Source organism: Ambystoma mexicanum, chromosome 8 (genome assembly GCF_040938575.1).
Source record: "Ambystoma mexicanum isolate Mex_15411 chromosome 8, UKY_AmexF1_1, whole genome shotgun sequence".
In the NCBI taxonomy this organism is placed as follows: domain Eukaryota; kingdom Metazoa; phylum Chordata; class Amphibia; order Caudata; family Ambystomatidae; genus Ambystoma; species Ambystoma mexicanum.
This window is the reverse complement of record NC_090929.1, coordinates 948,418,119-948,436,722: the sequence shown is the minus strand read 5'-3', so window position 1 is coordinate 948,436,722 and position 18,604 is coordinate 948,418,119. Positions and strand designations below refer to the sequence as shown.

At 47.0% G+C, this 18,604-nt stretch overlaps 1 protein-coding gene across 6 annotated transcripts in view; it reads left to right on the top strand.

The window, feature by feature from the left end:
• Positions 1-2,993: 2,993 nt before the first annotated feature.
• Positions 2,994-18,604, top strand: part of PHC2 (polyhomeotic homolog 2) — a 1,003,431-nt gene continuing 987,820 nt past the window's right edge. For 5 of the 6 annotated variants that reach the window (XM_069610853.1, XM_069610856.1, XM_069610854.1 and 2 more), the window contains exon 1: positions 2,994-3,113. The gene's annotated coding sequence lies outside the window, so the exon portion shown is untranslated. The remainder of the gene's footprint in view (positions 3,114-18,604) is intronic. The other variant, XM_069610852.1, reaches the window with a different exon arrangement.

The following is an 18,604-nucleotide window of genomic DNA, read 5'->3' as shown; positions in this document are numbered from 1 at the left end:
GGTTCCGACTAAGGTCAGCAAGGCAGAACGAGGGTGCCAGCCTGGACGCATTCTATGGAGGCTGAGGCACCTTGCACTATTATATGCGTTAGGAAACAATGAGGATGATGAGATCAGGCAGGGTTCCATGTCTTAAAATTGCGGCAAAAATGGTCGTGTATACAAAATATTGTGGCGAAAATGCTGTGGTTTTGCCGCCACAATCATGCAAAGGGTGCGGGGGACACCCCCGCAACCCCTGGACCCATTATACCATTTAAGGGGAGAGGGGACACCCCTGCTACCCTTAAATGGTATAATAGGGTACACCTTTACTGGGTCAAACCACAGCATTTTTGCTGCAATTTTCTTTACCGGTGACATTTTTGCAGCGATTTTATTACCTGATATCATCAGGCAGCAGGTCACCTTTGACTGTAGCTCTGCCAAATTGAGGAGGCTGGTCCTCGAGAGAGCCTGGCATTACACTGGCAAGGATTCTGGATGTGGGGCAATCTCATGAACTGGCAGAGGTGAGAGCATCTGCTATGGATGTGCTCATGCAGTAGATGAAGCTGGAGGAGGTCTGTGTGGTGGGGAAGGCACAGGGAAGCAGGGCCTTTAGGAAAGGTGAATGGCCCAGGAAGGATGTTGGCGCAGGAGGTGCCTCTTCCTGCCCCCAGTGTGTATGGGAAATACAACACGTACATAAGGGCCCGGCCAAAGAACACACATGTGGAAGGTGTTGAAAGGAAGACCATTTTGCAAGGGTCTGTCGAGCCCCAACAAAAGTATATCAGATCAAGAGCAGCAGGAACACAGCCCAGACCATCGGTGGCTCAGCTTGCACCAACAGAAGAATGAAGGCCCATTTGGAGGAAGAAGATGATGAGGATGTTTCCTTCCTGTTTAATGCTCGGGAGGATGAGCAGGAGTTTAACCAGGATGAGCGGGCGTTTTACCATCAATCCAAGGGGAAGCTCCATCAGGAGACTGGGGAAGATTCCATGGCGTGAGCGGAGTGAGGAGTTTGACCCAGGGATCTAGAATCACCAGCTAACAAAAGGACTGTTGTCCCAAACATCAGAAGGGGTGCACGGATTGGAATGCATCCACAGATGTAAGGTTAACTCACATCTTCGATGTATATGGTTATGGTTATGTTTTGTTCGTTATGGAAAAGGGGGAGTGTGGTGGTGTCCCCTTTAAGCTCCCTTGTCATGACTATGTCATGACGTACCCTTAATAAGGGAGCCTCTTGTCGGCACATGCGAGAGTACTGCGGTAGACTCTTTGTCTGGCACTTCTGTCTGTGTCTCATTTACTGGGTGTGCAGGGTGACGCCGTGTGACTATGGTACTGCATCACCCGCTGATCTGTGTGCCCACCGATCTGTATGCTGTGCCTGGGTGCCCCCTAGGCCACTGCCCAGCTATGTGCTCACGGCTCCATTAAAGGCCCGGGTGCTCCCGGCAACTGTTGTCTGTCGTGTGACCACAGCAACTGTCTAACAGCACTTATCAGGACGGCCCGTCTGTCCATGGGACCGCCTTACAACAAGGGGTGTTTTTAGAAAATGGAGACGAGCATGGGTACAACTTTAAACTGAGAGTGCCACCACTCCGAGTGTCCATCGCCCACCTGCTCCGTGCCACCTATGGTCTGTGTACCACACCTTCGCTGATCCGTGCTTTGTGCCGCATCACTAACAGCATGATGATGCAAGACGTGGCGCGACGTGACCCTGAGTCGGCTTGATCCAGCTTCTCCTGCATGCAGCGCCGTTATAAAAAATAAACATAAGCCTGAACAAATACGTATATTGCAACCACCAGACCAGTGGCTCAGAGTAAAGCCCACCACGCTTTACCAAATCATATTCAAACAATCACGCAAAAAAAGCTGATCAGCCCATGGTGAAAATACAGAAGGAAATGCAAATAGGTTAGGTGGTTGCAGGGGGTTGATGGGTGTCTGCCAGTCTGCAAGACTTGGAGCGGAACTGTAAGGTACTGAAAGAGACATGCAACCTGAACAAAAATCCCCAAGTGGTATTTCTGATGTCGGGTGACACCTAAGGACAAGGTGAGACAAAGAAATGGGGGAAATAACACAGCCTGTGCTGTGGATTTTACTCAACCTCTGTTGTGGGCATGAGGAGGTGCCCTGCTTTTAAGATAGAGAATTACGGATTCCCATTTCGCTCTTGGAGGGCAAGTGGACAAAACTGCATGAGACTATAAAATGAATTTCATATTTCATTCCGATTGGCCTTGAGCTACGTTTATACATTGGTAAGAATTTTGTACTCCATTTCTCTGAGGGAGAGGGGGGATTTATTAATTAAACCAGCCGCTTGGTTTTATTATAATATTTTATAATATTGTAACTCAGATTGGCAATAGGTATATACACAAAATAAATTAAAGATTGCCTTTATTCCCTGGGGTCCCTGGAGGATAGTGAAAGGAAATGCCAATCTTTTCGTATGATCAAAACGGACTAGCGGATTCCGTTTTTGTTTTAAGCGTGCACACAATTCTACAGCCTGGTTGCAATAATGCGCCTAATACGATAGCATCAAATCTTCCCCGGATGGATTGCTTCCAATGTGCTTTTTTCAGCAGAGTTTGGCTGAGAGAGCTCTGCTGTATGCAATACTACTGTACACATGAAGGGCTGCTTCCACTGTAGACACAATATGCCAGGTTCTCCGTGTAATATTCCCTTTTATATTTCTCTGAGGTTACTCTGGGGATGACCTAACGCTGAATGCGGTGTTAGATATCAGAAAGGAGCCTCCAAACCCACCCCCGGCGTATCCGTATCCCCCTGTGTTGCTATGGGAAATGGTAGAGGCCTGCAGCACCACTGACCTGCCAAGACTGTTTCATTTCAGACAGAGGGAGGCGGATCTGAGCCCACCTAGTCCAGCCAGGATTGGTGGCTGCCGCCATGTGATCCACGCTGGAATGCAAATGAATTATGGCATTTTCTTCCCCTCTCGGCTCCCCTCCCCCTCCCCCGCGCTCCCCATGGTATGCTGTCTGAGGGAGAAAGACATGACACAGTAATTCTGCAGGAAGGCAGCAGGAACCCCGGCAGGAAGAAGGCAGAGGTGTGAGAGGCTGAAGGTAGGGTATGCACGCATTGCATGTCCCAGGTTTAGACGCAAGGCCTTAGGTGAAGTCCGCTACCTCTCACTGGCGCAGAGCAGGCTTGCTGCAAGCCTAACGCTGTATATGGCTTAACCCTTTGTGTGCAGGACTGCTTCGATCTGTGCAAAACGGGGCTACGCGTTTATGCAGCAGGCTGCATTGTATATGATGCATGTGTATGCGTTCCTTGTTATAGTCGTTGTCGGTTTTAAAAAATATATATTTTGTATAACGGCCGCAACTTTCTGAGAATATTGCAAGTCGTGGTGGGGGCCACGAGCACTGAGAAAGTCACCTAAGAGCTAGATCGATAGTGTGTGAGCTCGGGCAATGCCCCGCCTTCAGGCTGTAGACAACACACCCCACGTTGTCCCTTGACAGCCGTGAGGAGTGCATGCTTCTGTGTCTTTTGGCATTGCTACGTATTTATATTAAAGTCAAAACTACAAGTACCAGAATGCAAAGAGGGTGCGGGGGTCTTCTGATTCTGGTTTGGTAGGGAGGGAATAGTGTACTTGGGTAAATTACTTTAATTCTGTAATATTTGTGATTTGTGATATTTAGGCGGTTGCTTTATATGTTGTGTGTGTATGTGTGGGCAGAAGGAGGGGGGTTTCAGGTGGGGTCTGTACTTGCCATGTTCACAGGCGTCTCAGGTTGTCCAGTTCGGCGCAGTTCAACCAGTTTATTTACTTCCTTCTTGACAGCCAGGCGCTTGGAGGTGTGCTTTTGTTATTATGAATTGAGTGCTGCAAATAGAATCCACACACAAAAGAAAATTCGGGACAGAGTGAGATCATCACACCCTGATGTGAGATCTCTGTTTTACCCGTTCTAAGGAATGTGTTCACACACATCCCACACATATATACTTATATTGATTTATTTCCTGGGTTGCTCTAAAAAAGGGGGAAAAATGCAAAGGGGCATTGCCTGTAGTTAATTCTCCTGGGTGGATATTTGGGGAACAGTATTATAACGAAGTGCTTCTGCGCAGCGCCCCTTATAGACTTGTGCTTTCATAGTGCTTGAAATTACAAATATTACCCATTGTCCAATGTGACCGTACTAATTCTTCCAAGAAGCATGGAAGGCTGACTCCGCCCTTCCAATATTTAAACCTGTAAGGAGCAGGTTGGACACAGATCTCTGTAACCGGTGCTAAACCTACTGAGATGCCCTACCATGTACCTTGTAAACAGGTCACCTTACCTTTAGGGTACTAGCTTGATTGCGACCCATGCAAGTATTGATGAAAAAAGTAGTAATGACATTGGGCCGCACTGTAGAATGGGCTGGTGGGCTCGGCCCTGCCAACAGTGCACAGGTACCCAGCTCTCGAGGCTCACGGCAAACAATGACTCTTAGTTCTTGGAGCCGGATGAGTTCCATTTGGACATTTACCAGGTAAAGTTAACGTTATAATGAGTGCAATAAAAATGGGGGAAACGTCTCTAATGATCTGAATGCAGTGCATTTCCAATGGAAATGTGTCAGCTGTGGGCTCCCTTGTGGGATGTTACATACATGTGCCTGTGCACGCTCAGCTAGTCTCCCTCTGGAGCTGGTCCTGCAGAGTCGGGTGATGTGATATGACATGTATAATGTGCCTATACACAATGTGTTTCAAGGCCCAACCAGGCAAGGGAGGGGGAACAAGGGAGGACAAGACAAACAATCTTACTAGGCCTAGTATCATTTAGATCGTGCAAGTGCACAGACAGGATGCGCAGGGGAGAGGTTACTGGGAGACGTGCACCCAGAGCAGTAGTGTGGTGAGTTAAGTGCAAGGACGGCTGGGACTCCTAGGGGAATCACAACCCTGTAGTGCAGGAAGGCCAGCAGGAAAGTTCAGGGGGACTGGACAGGGGCGGGAGGGGGTGCTTGGTGTCCTATAAGACTGGGAGGAACACCAAGCAACTAGTCACAGAGCGGTGCAGGAGCAAGGGAAGGTTAGCAGGGTAGAGGAGGAGAGGGTGAAGAGGAGAAAAGGAAGCTCTTGAGTAGCTTCCCGAACTTAAGGAGCTCCGTCCGGTTCAAGGCAGAGAGAGACAGGGAAGCCGTTCCAGAGGGCTGAACCGGCAGAGGAGAGATATCTACCCCCCAATCTCTGCTTGGAGAAGCGACTTAACCCACAGAGAATCAGAAGTAGGCGAGCAGAGGGTTCTAGTAGGAAGGTACTTAGGACGAGAGAGTTGGAGTTAGAGGTCGAGAGGGCCCCAGCACCAGAAAGCCTTGTGGACGATGCAGAGGGTCTTGAAATTTACCCTTGCAGCCACTGGGAGCCAGTGGAGGGATTTCAGGGCCGGAGAGATGCAGTCCCTGGACTTGAGGCCGAGGATAAGTCTTGCGGTCCTGTTCTGGATGAGTTGTAGCGGGCAGAGTAGTTAGGCAGATTGAGAAAGAGGTTGTTGCAGTAGTCCAGCCTAGAGATAACCAGGGCTCTGGAGACAGTGAGCTTCTGGGGGTAAGAGAGAAAAGGGAGAATACCTCTAAGGAGGTGCCGCTGGAAATGGGCCTTTCTGGCAAGGTCCGTGATGTGTGGAGAGAAGGAGAGAGATGAGGTGAAGATGACCCCAAGGTTTTTTGCCTTTCAAGACGATTAGGGCAGGGAGGCCGGCTGTAGAGACTTGTGGTGCTGCTGCCCTAGAACAGCTTGAATAGCACATGTGTAACCACCCCAAGTTAGATGGACCCAAATAAATTAAAAGGTAGACCTTTCAGGTGCTGCAAGTTTTGTATCTGATTTGACCTCTATAGTCATTCTAGCGCTTAAAAGCCGATCAAGCCACAGTGTGAAGTTCTCACAAATGACAGACATGTTAACACGCCAAGATTTAGAGCAAGTGAGCATCGGGCACTGGGCCCAAGGCAGCTGCTTTGAGGATGTACCAAAAGACAACACCAAACGACTATTTGAACAAATGTGGGAATATTTCTCCCACTCAGTCCAAAATGTAAGCTCTGTGGTGATACGTAAATAATTGGTCAGCCTGTTTGGCGAGAGTTTGAGCATGCGTGCCACACAGATATCTCTCCTGTTCACATGTCATCAGTACTGTCTCACCAAGCGTTGAGACGGCGTGACCTATTGATATGAAAATTGAGTCCTTTATGAAAACAACTGTTTGATTTGTGGCACTGTGGTGTGCATGGCATACTGAAATGTAAATGTCCAGTTTTTCTTTTTTTTTTTAACTCTTTATTTATACATTGCAATACAAGAACATACAAGTGGCAACCAAAGCAGTTAAAAATATCGTAAACAAACAACAGTACATCTAAAGAATACTGATACTAATTGAAAAGAAAAAGTAAAAACAAAGAAAGAGAGAAAAGAAAAGAAAAACCCCACTAATACATGTTAAAAAAACACTTCCCAGATCTTAGCATGTAAGTGTAATTTCCCCTTCTTTTGATAAATCAACTTCTCAACAGCCGCCAAAATGTCCAGTTGTTCAAAATGCGCTTAATAGTCGCAGCTAGTGTGTTTTCCGGGCCTTGCAATCTGGGCAGATATTGAAACCGTGGCACAAGGACATATGTAATGTACCCAGGATCACACAGTTTGGCCAACGAGCAACATCCTAGCTATTGAAATACATGTATTCTCTGCAAAGCCAGGAGCAACACTTAACCACTAGATCCAGAACTCATAAAATAAACAGAGCTACCCCCATTTAACAGTAGCTGTGCATGGATCTAGTTTAGATGTCGTTTCGTTGTGCTATCACTTTGTGTCTAAGTGCTACAGACATACACACATGATTGAGTCGTCACATTGTGGGCTTTTGGCCGTTACTACTCCTGTTGTTTCGACAGTGCTAAAGGGCATTTCCTGCTAGAGGTTTCCAAGAAAGAGGCAGCCTCGTGGTGCATGCCTCGATTCGTTGGCATTTCAGTTTCCTGACCTTCTTGGTTTTGTGGTCAGGGGTGAGGTGAACTGGAGTCGCATGTTTCCTCGCCACACTTTCCCCGTCATCTCAAGGCATTGGTGGCTCTGCCAAAAGGGAGGTGGAGTGAAGATAGCACTCTATATGGCAGCATTACTGCGCACATACTGTAAGATGTGCCAGCCGGCCATCATCTGAAAAAAATAATGTCCCTACCCATTTATTGGACAAACCAAAACTCCTTCAATCTTATTTATTTATTTATTTTTGCAATGTGTATAGCGCAACTAACCCGAGGGCATGCCGGCATCTTGTGGGGAATTTCACCACTCTGACCGAGTGTGTATCCGATTTTTTTTTTTTTAATTTTGCTTTGACTTGGTTGTTTGTAACAATTTTGATGTGAACTCATTGATTTCGGGCACTGGCTCAACTGATTTATTTGGGCACAAGCATTGTGTAATAACCTGGAAGCTGATGAACACCCGAGCCAGCAGGTAAGTTATTAAGTAGATTTATTGTAGTTCAAAGCCAGGAACAAAACATTGGCATGTCCTTTCCAAGACAGCATAACCCCAACTGCCAAGCTTAGAACCCTCACACACCAACACTCCACTCACACTGACATCATTACATTCCATTCAGCAGTGATGTCATCCTCTCAGCTAGTAAGCACATTACAACACTTCTCCCTCCTTTACTTTGTTGGAAACAGGGAATGATCACACCAAAACCATCACCAGACAAAAACCCCTACATGTACGTGTGGCCAGCACGTAATGCACCAACTAGTAACACCACTGGCGGCAAGAAACTGCCCCCAGAGAACACCAAAACCCCGACACTCCAAGGAAGATCAAGGAAACAGGAAAGTGCTCCACCGAAGGAGTAAGAACCCAATAAAATCTACATGGCACCCCAGGATACTAACACTGTGCCAACACGTTGGGCAACTTGACACAATGTGTCAACCAAACCAAGTCCTACGCCCAACTCTACACCACTTCCAATCCTCCTTTTATAACAAAACAGAGAGGAACCCAACGCAGTCTACAAAGGGCTCACTCCTTCCATAAACAGAACTGGACAACCTTCGAGAAACAAAAATAAAAAACTACGCACTTCCACCTGTTCCAAGCTGCCCCTTGGAACCTAGGTCCTGCCACGACCCAGCGTCCACAACAGATAACTACGTAACACTCCTCAACCCTCAGTGCACAAACATCCTCCCGTCCTAGTCTGCCCCCTAGGACACCAGGGCTGCCACCCCCGGGCACGAACCACACAGCTCAACAGAGCAACAACAAGCACAACAACGAAACAGTTCACCACAGCACCCCTAAGGTACCACAACACTACCGAAGCCCGAGCCATAGAGAACACAACCCGCAGGCGCGGAACACAACCAGGACCAACCACCTAAACCAGACACACACCATACACTCCACACCACTCACCTAGGACCCCCAGGTCCAGCCTACTGCCACACGCAGCACACCACTCGATACCTTGGACCCCAGGCCCAGCCTACTGCCACCAGCAGCACACCTACTACAAACCTTGGACCCCAGGTCCAGCCTACTGCCAGCCGCAGCTCACCTACTACACACCTTGGACCCCAGGTCCAGCCTACTGCCACCCGCAGCACACCTACTACATACCTAGAGCCCCAGGTCCAGCCTCCTGCGCGAACGCAAGACACACTCTACTCACCTTGGACGCCTGGTCCAACCACCTGCAAACAGGACTCTTCACAAACATGGGACCAACCAATGGCCCCACCTTGCAGCCGCTATTAGAAACCCCAAACAGAGGCACACTGTAACAATAGCACAGCTCACATACACACACAGCAAGGATTGAGTCACCCCCACTCTCCATATACACCTCCCACACCATATGCATATTTGCAAAAAAATACATTGACTTTCACATGCATATTCAGCGCTACCAAAGATTAGAAATAACATACTGAACAATTAGGATGATAAATGTCTTAAAGCACCTTTGGATAGAAATAACTGCCCGATAAACCATAATCACCCGCGGGCTCCCCCACCCACGAGTCCATCCAAAACCAAATGGAACCCATCCTGTAAAGAAAAATTGTTAGGCCTTAAGCACATTAATCAAGACATAACTACTGATAACAACATGTGAGTGCCCCCACCCACAAGTCCGAACCCTAAATGTTCAGTCCACCTAGAAGAAAATTGTTATTGATAAAAATACATTTCAATTCAGGCATATTAATGCACCCAAACACAACAAAATCTCACTCGCATAGTCATTTCACTTAAATTTGAAATCACACAAGAACAAACCTCAGACACCCATACACAACATACAGCGCGCGCATCACTCTCACTCACACGGGCCCATGCACACGCACACACTACACAAACGGTAATGTTAAAATCTCACTAGTGAAACAGGTTCCCCAAACACAGGAACATCCTCTGCATCAAAACAAACCGCTGCGACATAAGATCTAACACCTCCAAAACCCACGCAGCACGACTCAGGTCGCAGGCTGCAGGCGAATTTTGTCTCGCGCCCAACCTGATAAAACAGCAGTGTAAACAGTCCACGTCACTGCGTCTTCCCAAAACGAGTTCACCACTCCACATGAAGTCCCTTTGGGTGTCCACTAACACCCTTTCCATCAGGAAATCCAAATCCACATCGTTGCCATGCTCCAAATTCCTTCCGGCAACATGTGAAAGTAAGGAACAGTAGTCCAGAGCTCCGTATGAGCAACGCAAACGAAGCACTTCCTTGCGTTCCAGCCCAACACACTGGAACGCACGCCCAGACCAGGCCGACGTCACTCCTGAACGCCGTTCGGCCCTCCAGTGAGTGACACAACCGCGTTCCAGCTCCTGGTGCTGGGACGCATGCCCAGAGAAAGGCAACGTCACCATTAGGCTTGAGCTGCAGCTGCGGCAACATCTCCGCAGCTCAACGATAGCCGCGGGTTCCATGGAGTCCGCAACGCCGGGGCACCGCTTCCCCGTCACGCTCCTCCTTGAAACACAGAGCGGACCACCATGCTCACCCGGGCAAACGCTCGATTGAAATTCAGCGGTTAAGTGCATGTCGGCACTCGGCACCGCTCTCCTTCAGCACCTCACCAATGCAGACCTCTGCCTGAGAGTCAAGTGGCGACGACCACCTCCTAGTGCGCCGCTCCTCAGCAGAGCCGACAAAGATGCCGCGGTCAGCGTACAGGCACACCGTGTTCTCACTGCTGCACAATGAACTGCAGGTACGCAGGGGAGGGACTGCTGTCCTTACGGGACACTGGCACAGCGGGGCCTTCTCTCCTCACCTTAACACGGCCTGGCATGGTGTTACTATGCGCCCCGTAACCATCAGGACACGCACTGTCCAAGTGTTCAGCAGAAAACCACGAGACCACCAGGTCCCCCACGCTGATACACTAGACCAGCGCCGCTCTTGTTGGCGCTTGCCCGGACAAAACACTGCTTACTGCCCCACTCCTGGGACTGTTGCGCTGAGGCTCACCCAGCCTGCTGAGACAGGATATTCTGCAACCACAGCAGCTGTGCCAAAAACGCCGCACACCGACCTGTGTGCCGACAGGGCCTCTAGAATCAGCACCGCCCGGCCTGCTGAAAAGGGTACTCAGCCCAATAAACAACTCTGGGCCAAACTTGCTGACAATTTCTTCATGGACATGAATTCACAGGAGGGCAATGTTTTCCTGTTTCTGAACTGTCCCCTCCTCGACAGGATCCCATCCTCGTCGCCAGTGTAATAACTTGGAAGCTGATGAACACCCGAGCCAGCAGGTAAGTTATTAAGTAGATTTATTGTAGTTCAAAGCCAGGAACAAAACATTGGCATGTCCTTTCCAAGTCAGCATAACCCCAACTGCCAAGCTTAGAACCCTCACACACCAACACTCCACTCACACTGACGTCATTACATTCCATTCAGCAGTGATGTCATCCACTCAGCTAGTAAGCACATTACAACACATTGTACATGAGCTCAGGCAAAGGTTACTGAGCCAGAGTGATGTACTCTGAGACTTCACTTTTGCTATCAGATACTGGGGAATTCTTCAGAAGTTGTGAGAGGCACCTATTGTTTTAAACCCATAAATAAGACTGTCTGCCACATTCTCAGTCACTTGGATGGACTGCAGTTGACCGGACAGGAGACGAGGCCTTGCGCGTGTTCAACGGTCGATTTGGCATTTATCGATGTGACTACTATTGCTGGTAATTGCTCATCTCTCCCATGTTGAGGAGTGGTCTTCATAATGGACTATCCAAAAGAATGCTCCCTGGAAAACAAATCCAATCCCGGAGTTCATGGAGCCATCATTGTATAACATCATCCTCGGATTTTAAGTTTTGTTGAGATCTGGAGAAAGAGAATAGATGGTTCTGGATTTGGTACAAGGTTTTGCTATAGGGTTCCTTGATCCTCTGATTAACCTGCATGCCTCCACACATGAACGGACGGAAATGCCTTTGGCCTGGAGCGGATCCATGAACGCTCTAAGAATATGCTTAATACCACCAATGGCAGTGTGGAACCCCGGGGGACTCCACATTCCACTGGAGCTGGTGATGACACAATGGTTGCCATCCCAACCCTTTTGTACCACTTCAACAATAATGAGTGGACACCCTCCAGGGATTTCTCCTAGACCCAGCAACTAAGAGGAGATGGACCAGAGTGCCCAACCTTGCCAATTTAGTGGGCATAGGCAAACTTTGCGGCCTGTGCTAAGATGTCCCAGAGGACGGCTTACGATATTGTCTCTGTTTCATGACATGGTGAGAGCGAATACTGATGGTACTCTAGTGCTGTATGTTTTCTGTCTTTACAGTGGGTTGTAACAGACCAATGCCACTTTCTGTAACATTTTGGAGGGCATTAATCTCCTGCAGTGGGATTACATCTTTTAAAAATCTGTGGGTACAAGGTGTATTTCTCGAGTCAAGGGTTTATGTCCTGGCTTTAAGACTGTAGTGCCACGCCTGTACTAAATGAGTGGTCTAAAACGTGGCTGGCCATCAGGGCTAGAACCCATAGCACACATTTAAGCAGCAATGTGGGTAGTACTTCTTCCCAAGGGTCTGCGCTCTTCTGGTTCCCTCCGTATTATTCATACTCCCCAAAGCCCAGCTGCCAAAGGTTCAAGCTCAAAAACGTACCTTTACATGTTTCATGTTGTCGCTCAAAACTACAATTCAGTATATGTAGCAATGTATTACAGCAAGTTTTCCGAGGCTATAATGACTACTGACATTGGTGGTAATCTGACAGTGCGCTCCTCGATACAGAATTACCGTCATCATAGAGGTGGATTTATTGAAATACCACAACCAGTATTTTCAGTAAAACCGCACCCATTGCCCAAGTCTGTCCTACTTCTAGCGTACATATTTGAATGCAGAGGAAGGTCAAAGCTCACCCTGCCATGCATGCCACCACGGCGAAGGCGGTGAGAAGGCGGGCATCAGAAATGCCAACTTGCTGGGTCCCCATATTAAAAAAAAAAAGTTTCTCCCTTCTCTACAGGTAAAGAACAGTTATACAATATTCTGGGGCCTTAAAAAAAAATGTCCCTCGAGGTTGGAGGTAAAAAAAATAGCAGACTTTCACCTTGTAATCCGGCAGTATTGAACATCGACCTTATATCTTTAGAAAATCGAACCAAGCCAGCGCTGTAACGTGGGAGATGTTAGAACAGGCAGTATTTTCAATGCTCCCTTTTTATTAACATTGCCACCAAAACTGAAAAACGGGCCCAATTGTTTTTTTTTTCTTCCTTTTAATGCTCTTTAACATACCTTAATTTAATTCGAATATCCTTCTTTTTTCTGCCATTTATTTTCCTTTCTTTTTTTCTCCTTTCAAATGTCTCAACTTCCACTCTGCTCCCATTATCCTTTTCACTTGCAATATATTTTAATTAAAAATAACCTTACATTGGTCCTTTGGGGGAAACTCCACTGCGCTGCCGCAAACACCAAGGCCCATTGTAAACAGCTATCCTTCCCCCCCCCCTGAGCGCTCCTTTTGTCTTTTTAGTTGGTTGTGGGTCATCTGCATTCTCCTCACCCCCCTCCGATGGTTGTAACACTAATAAGGTTTCAAGGACTTTCAAAGTTGCCTGAGTTGCCAGGGGAGTGAATGTAATTTGCTTCTCAGGTACATCTGGGGCAGAGCGATCAGAAACAATGAGATCTTCTACGCGCATGTTTCTGGCAAGTCAGGAATGAGGACCTCCGTTGCTGGAGGTGTGGGAGTGAGAAAGCAAGTCACATGCTCTGGGACTGGGAGAGAGTTAAGGGATTAGGGTCGATGTAGGCAGACTGAACTTGGTCGTGAATGTCTATTCTTCCCTCGCAAGCAAATTATTTATGTGTTATTATAATTGTTAATTTATAACGCGCTTAATACCAGGAGTGGTTTCTAAGGTGGGTCCGGGATTCGAATCTGTGTTGCACTGCGTTGTCTTGCTTCCAAGACAAATGTGTTGCCCCTGAGCTATTCTTCCGCAGGAAAGGCCAGCATGACTGGAAAAGCAGGACCCTGGTTGTAGCCAAGAAACAGATACTGAAGATCTCCAATATTTATCAAGATATGAGAAGGTGATATATGCAAGATGGGATAGCAAAGTCCTTTACTTGGATATATATGGGTGTCCTTTCATGGGCCGTCTGCATGAAAAGGGGATCCTGCCGGTATACCTCATGGGGGAACCTAAGACAATGCCACTCCCTGGTTTTCGCCTCTGATAAGGGAACCCTGGCTATTCTATATTGTATAGTGTATCTGTGTATTGTATGTTTGGTGATCACTGGCGTAACACAAAATTTGGGGGGCCCCCTGCAAGCCATGCTAAGGACCACCACCCCAACTTTGCAACAAATTACGGGTCGCACCACACTCTGGGCCGGCCTAGATTACCACGCTTGTGCAATACGAACGAACGTGCTGCTGCAGGGGTACGCTGCACACTGCACTAGGAGAAAGATATAAATATGTTTTTAAATGCATTATACAGCACACTTTCTGAGAAAAATTGGCTAAAAGGCCAGGGCCTTTGCAATTGTTTTGTAGGGTAACACTAATCCAAAAATCCAATACATGCAAGCCACCAACAGTGCATATGAACATTAATGATTTAATTAATATAATGCTTTGCTATCAAAAATGCCATGCCACAATGAAAACATGTCCAACTGGCTGCTCAATGTAGACCAGTCTAGACGCGTAATAACATATTTCAGTAAAGCATTGCAGGCCACATTTAGACATACCTAGACTGGTTGCAACAAAAATGCCAGTCGAAGCAATAACACTTATAATGGTTATTTTATCACAGATGCCCAGAAAAATATACAATGCCGCAGTAAGACACGGCTAGACTGACAGCACCCAAATGCCAGTCTAGCCAGGTAATTACACTTAGCAGGACTGCTTTATCAGAGATACGCAGTTAAAAAAAGGTCAAGCCAAACTAAGAAATGACTAGACTGGCTGCACCAAAACGCCTCTCTATCCACTAATGCCACATATGCCTGATGATCCTGGACATGATGATCATTACGTTTTATTGCACAATTCCTGCCCCACAACACCCTGACACATCCCCTCTCATACCCACACCCTGCCCCAACCCCCAAAATATGCTTCTCGGCCCAGAATGACCTCATGTCCCTTTTCCTTGTCCCAGTGCTTACTTATAAGGATCCTTGTGTCATAGGTAAGTACTGGGATGAGGAAGAGTGGGACGAGGAGTAATGAAGATTACAGGTAACTAAGCCAGGCATTACTTCCATGTTGCTCTACCTCATCCCAGTACTTGTGTATGAGTCAAATTGCCTCATACACAAGTAGGGCGAGGAAGAATAGGGCAATGAGTTACAAAGATTACTTATAAGTAACCAAGGGTTTAAACACAAGTAGTGGTGCAACCCCAATGAGCTAACTTGTCTTCAGCCCACCCTATACCCCCACTGAAATTTGGGGCTATGTTGAATTGACCTGGCTGACCTACAGAGCCGTTGCCGGACAGAACAGGACACAGATGTTAAACGGCACTTGGGTTTCGCTGTTAACAAAGGCCCAACAATTACTAACGTAAAGCATTTCACTGTTAGTACCTGCATTCAAATGCATAATTCTTTAGCCAATTGAAATCTTGATTTGGGTTAAGTACTTGAATGCCAGGGAAGTGATTGGAAGGGTAGAGAGGGGGCAGGAGACCGCTTATTCTCACAGCAGTCAATAAGTGGGTGCTTTGAAACTTAAAGGAGAGAGTTATCTGCTTGTAACATTGAAGCTGCACTAGAATAGTCTCGTTAGAATGCATAAAGAAGTTAGATGCCCCCACACAAATCCGTTCACCCCTCCCCCACCGCCCGTGAAGTTAGCACCTGTCCCAACATTTGAAGGGTTAGCACCCCACGACTCCCGACATTTAGGTTTTGTTGCGCCCCTGAACACCAGCACACACACCATTCACCATACACACACATTTAATTGTACAACCTTCCATCATGTTTGTTTGTTTATTTGTTTATTTATTTAGTCTAGCGCACAAAACCAAGAGGTAACAGGGCGCAACAAAGAACAGGAAAATAAGATTACATAAAAACTTGGTTACAGGATAAGGCACATGGGAATATAAGGCATAACATTGCATTACGTCAAGGCTGGAGGGACTATCTACATATATCTACATGTGTATATATACAGTTAATATTGCAGTGAGGACATATTTACATAAATATATACAGTTGATTACAGTGCAGTGGGTCAGTTAGGACTGTAGATAAGTACGGTCAGGTTGGCGTGGTTCAGTCAGGGGAGTCATTGGATCGTAGCCAGGAGAGGGTGTTTCGCCTGAAGCTATAGTAGGATTGGTCTGTTCTGAAGCTGAGCGGGAGAGCGTTCCAATGTTGTGCAGCCATGACTGGGAAGCTGCTGCTGCCTGTCCTTTCCAGTCTGAATTTGGGTACCTGGATGCAGTGAGAGTTGATCATTCTGGTGGGGCGGGTGGAATTTCTTTTAACTATTCTGGCTGCGAGGTAAGGGGGTGCTGCGTTGTTTAAGCATTTGAAAGTGAGTGATGCTGTTTTGAGTGAGATGCGGTCACAGATTTTGAGCCATTTGTGTTCTCTTCTTTTGTTGGAGATGTGTTCCTTGGAGGGTAGGTTAAGGGCTGTTCTAAGTGCGTTGTTTTGCAGTGTTTGAAGTTTGTCGGTTATGCATTTGTTGGCTCCTAGGTACATGGCATTACAATAGTAAAGTCTGGATGATATTAAGGCATTGGCGATGATGGGGCAGCTAGCTTGGGAGAGGAATGCTCTACTTGCCCTGATAAGGTTGAACGTGTAGGCGGTAGAGGAAGCTAGTGAGTTTATTTGTTTTTTCAGTGATAATGCTGAGTCGAGGTGAAAGCCTAGAGTTTTTACTGTTTTGGCGACTGTGATGGAGTTGCCATCGATGTTGAATGCCTCGTAGTTGGGGCTGAGATTTTTTAGATTGGTGTTGGAGCCGAGGAGCAGGATTTCGGTTTTGTCATCATTCAGGCATAGGCCATGTGTGGCCATCCATGCCTGAATGGTGAGGTATATTTTGTTTACCAAGGCCGTATCTGAGTCAAAGTTGCCCGAATGGGGTATGAGGATCTGGGTGTCATCTGCATAGTTGGTATATGTGACACCCAGTCTGTCCAATTTGTCAAATAGGGGCTTGGTAAAGATGTTGTAGAGGGTGGGGGGGATGCAGGGGCCCTGGGGTACACCGCAGGTTATTTTGATAGGGTCTGCTGAGGCTAGTGACGAGAAGACTCTCCTGGTTCGATTGTCCAAGAAAGGTTGGATCCAGGTTATGGCATCATTTGAAAAGTGAGCAGCCGAGGCCAAGTGCTCGCACAGGACTGTGTGATCTACAAGGTCGAAGGCCGCTGATAGGTCGAGGAGGAGTAACATTGTGATGTCTCCTTTGCCATTGATCTCATTAATTTGGGTTTTCAGATCGATTAAGGCTGTCTCAGTGCCATGCTGCGGTCTGAATCCAGATTGTCGGGTGCCTAGTAGCTTGTGAGTTTCTAGATATTGCTGGATTTGCATGTATGCTACTCTGTCTATGATTTTTGATAGGAAGGGTTCTGTGGTGATAGGCCCTGTAATTGGTGGGGACCGCAGGGTCTAGAGTTTGCTTCTTGAGGAGAGGCAGAACCCAAGATTCTTTGAGATTACTTGGTATGGTGTTGGAGGAGAAGGATGCGTTTATCAGTTTGGTTATAAAGGGAGCTAGGTCCCTGGCAGCATCCTTGATTATGTGGGGTGGACAGTTGTCCCCTTTGCAGTTGGATGGTTTAAGTGAGGCGATGATTTTTTTTGTTTCTGGGATGGAGATTTTAGTGAATCTGAAAGGTTTTGGGACAGAAGGGTTGGTTGTTTTGGTATGGTGGTTGCTAGGAGATGATTCGTTGGTGGTTAGGGGGTCCTTTTTCTGTACGATTTTAGATATGAGAGTTTTGATTTTATTGGTTAGTGCGTTTTGGATGCTGGTACACCATTGTTTGTCTTTGGTTATGTTCTCTGGTGGGGGTATCAGGGATTCTAGTTCCCTTGGTATAGTAAATAGTTCTCTGGTGTTGGAACTGGATTTTTCGATTCTTTCGTTGAATAGGTTCTTTTTTGTGAGCAAGATTTCTTTTTTGTAATTGCTAGCGAAGAGTTTGAGTTGTAGTTTATTTTCTTCTGTGGGGGTATTGTGCCATTGGGTTTCTAGTTTCCTTTTGTGCATTCTTAGTTCTTTCAGGTGGGGGGTGAACCAGGTGTGCTTGTTTGCTTTTTTGTGTTTTTAGTGGGGCAACGATGTCTAGTCCTTTTTTCATGGCCTTGTTGTAACTTTCTACTAGGCATTCTGGATTTAGGTTGTCGGGAAGAGCAGTGAGGGTTGGCAGTATAAGTGGTAGGAAGTTTTCAGGAGTTATATTTTTTTTGCTCTAGTGGGCAGTGGATCTTTTCTTTGCTGACTTCATTATTGAGTGATAATGTGAAGTCAATGAGGTAATGGTCTGTCCAGTGCTGAGGATTAGTTTTGGTGATAGTGGTGTCACAGTTTAAGGTGGCGATCCAGTCCAAGGTCCTACCTTTATTATGGGTAGGGGTAAGCACTTTTTGGGATAGGCCGTGTTCAGCTAGCATGTTGGCTATGGCTTGTGCTGGTTTGTCGTTAGGGTCGTTGAGACCAAGATTCAGGTCGCCCAGCAGTAGTATTGAGATGTGTCTTTTGTATTATTGGCTATGAGGCTGGATAGGTCTGCCTCAAATGAGCCAATGGGGCCAGGTGGCCTATATATTAGGTAGATGGTCAAGGTGCAGCAGTTGGAGATGGTTATTTTGGCTGCGAGGAGCTCGCATGATTTGAGAGGTGATTGAGTGAATGGTATTAGCTGGAGATTGGTCTTTGCTATGATGGCCAGACCGCCTCCTCTATTGTTGGGTCTGTCCATTCTGATTATTTGGTAGTTTTCAGGGATGGCAATTGAGAGTGCTGGGCCTG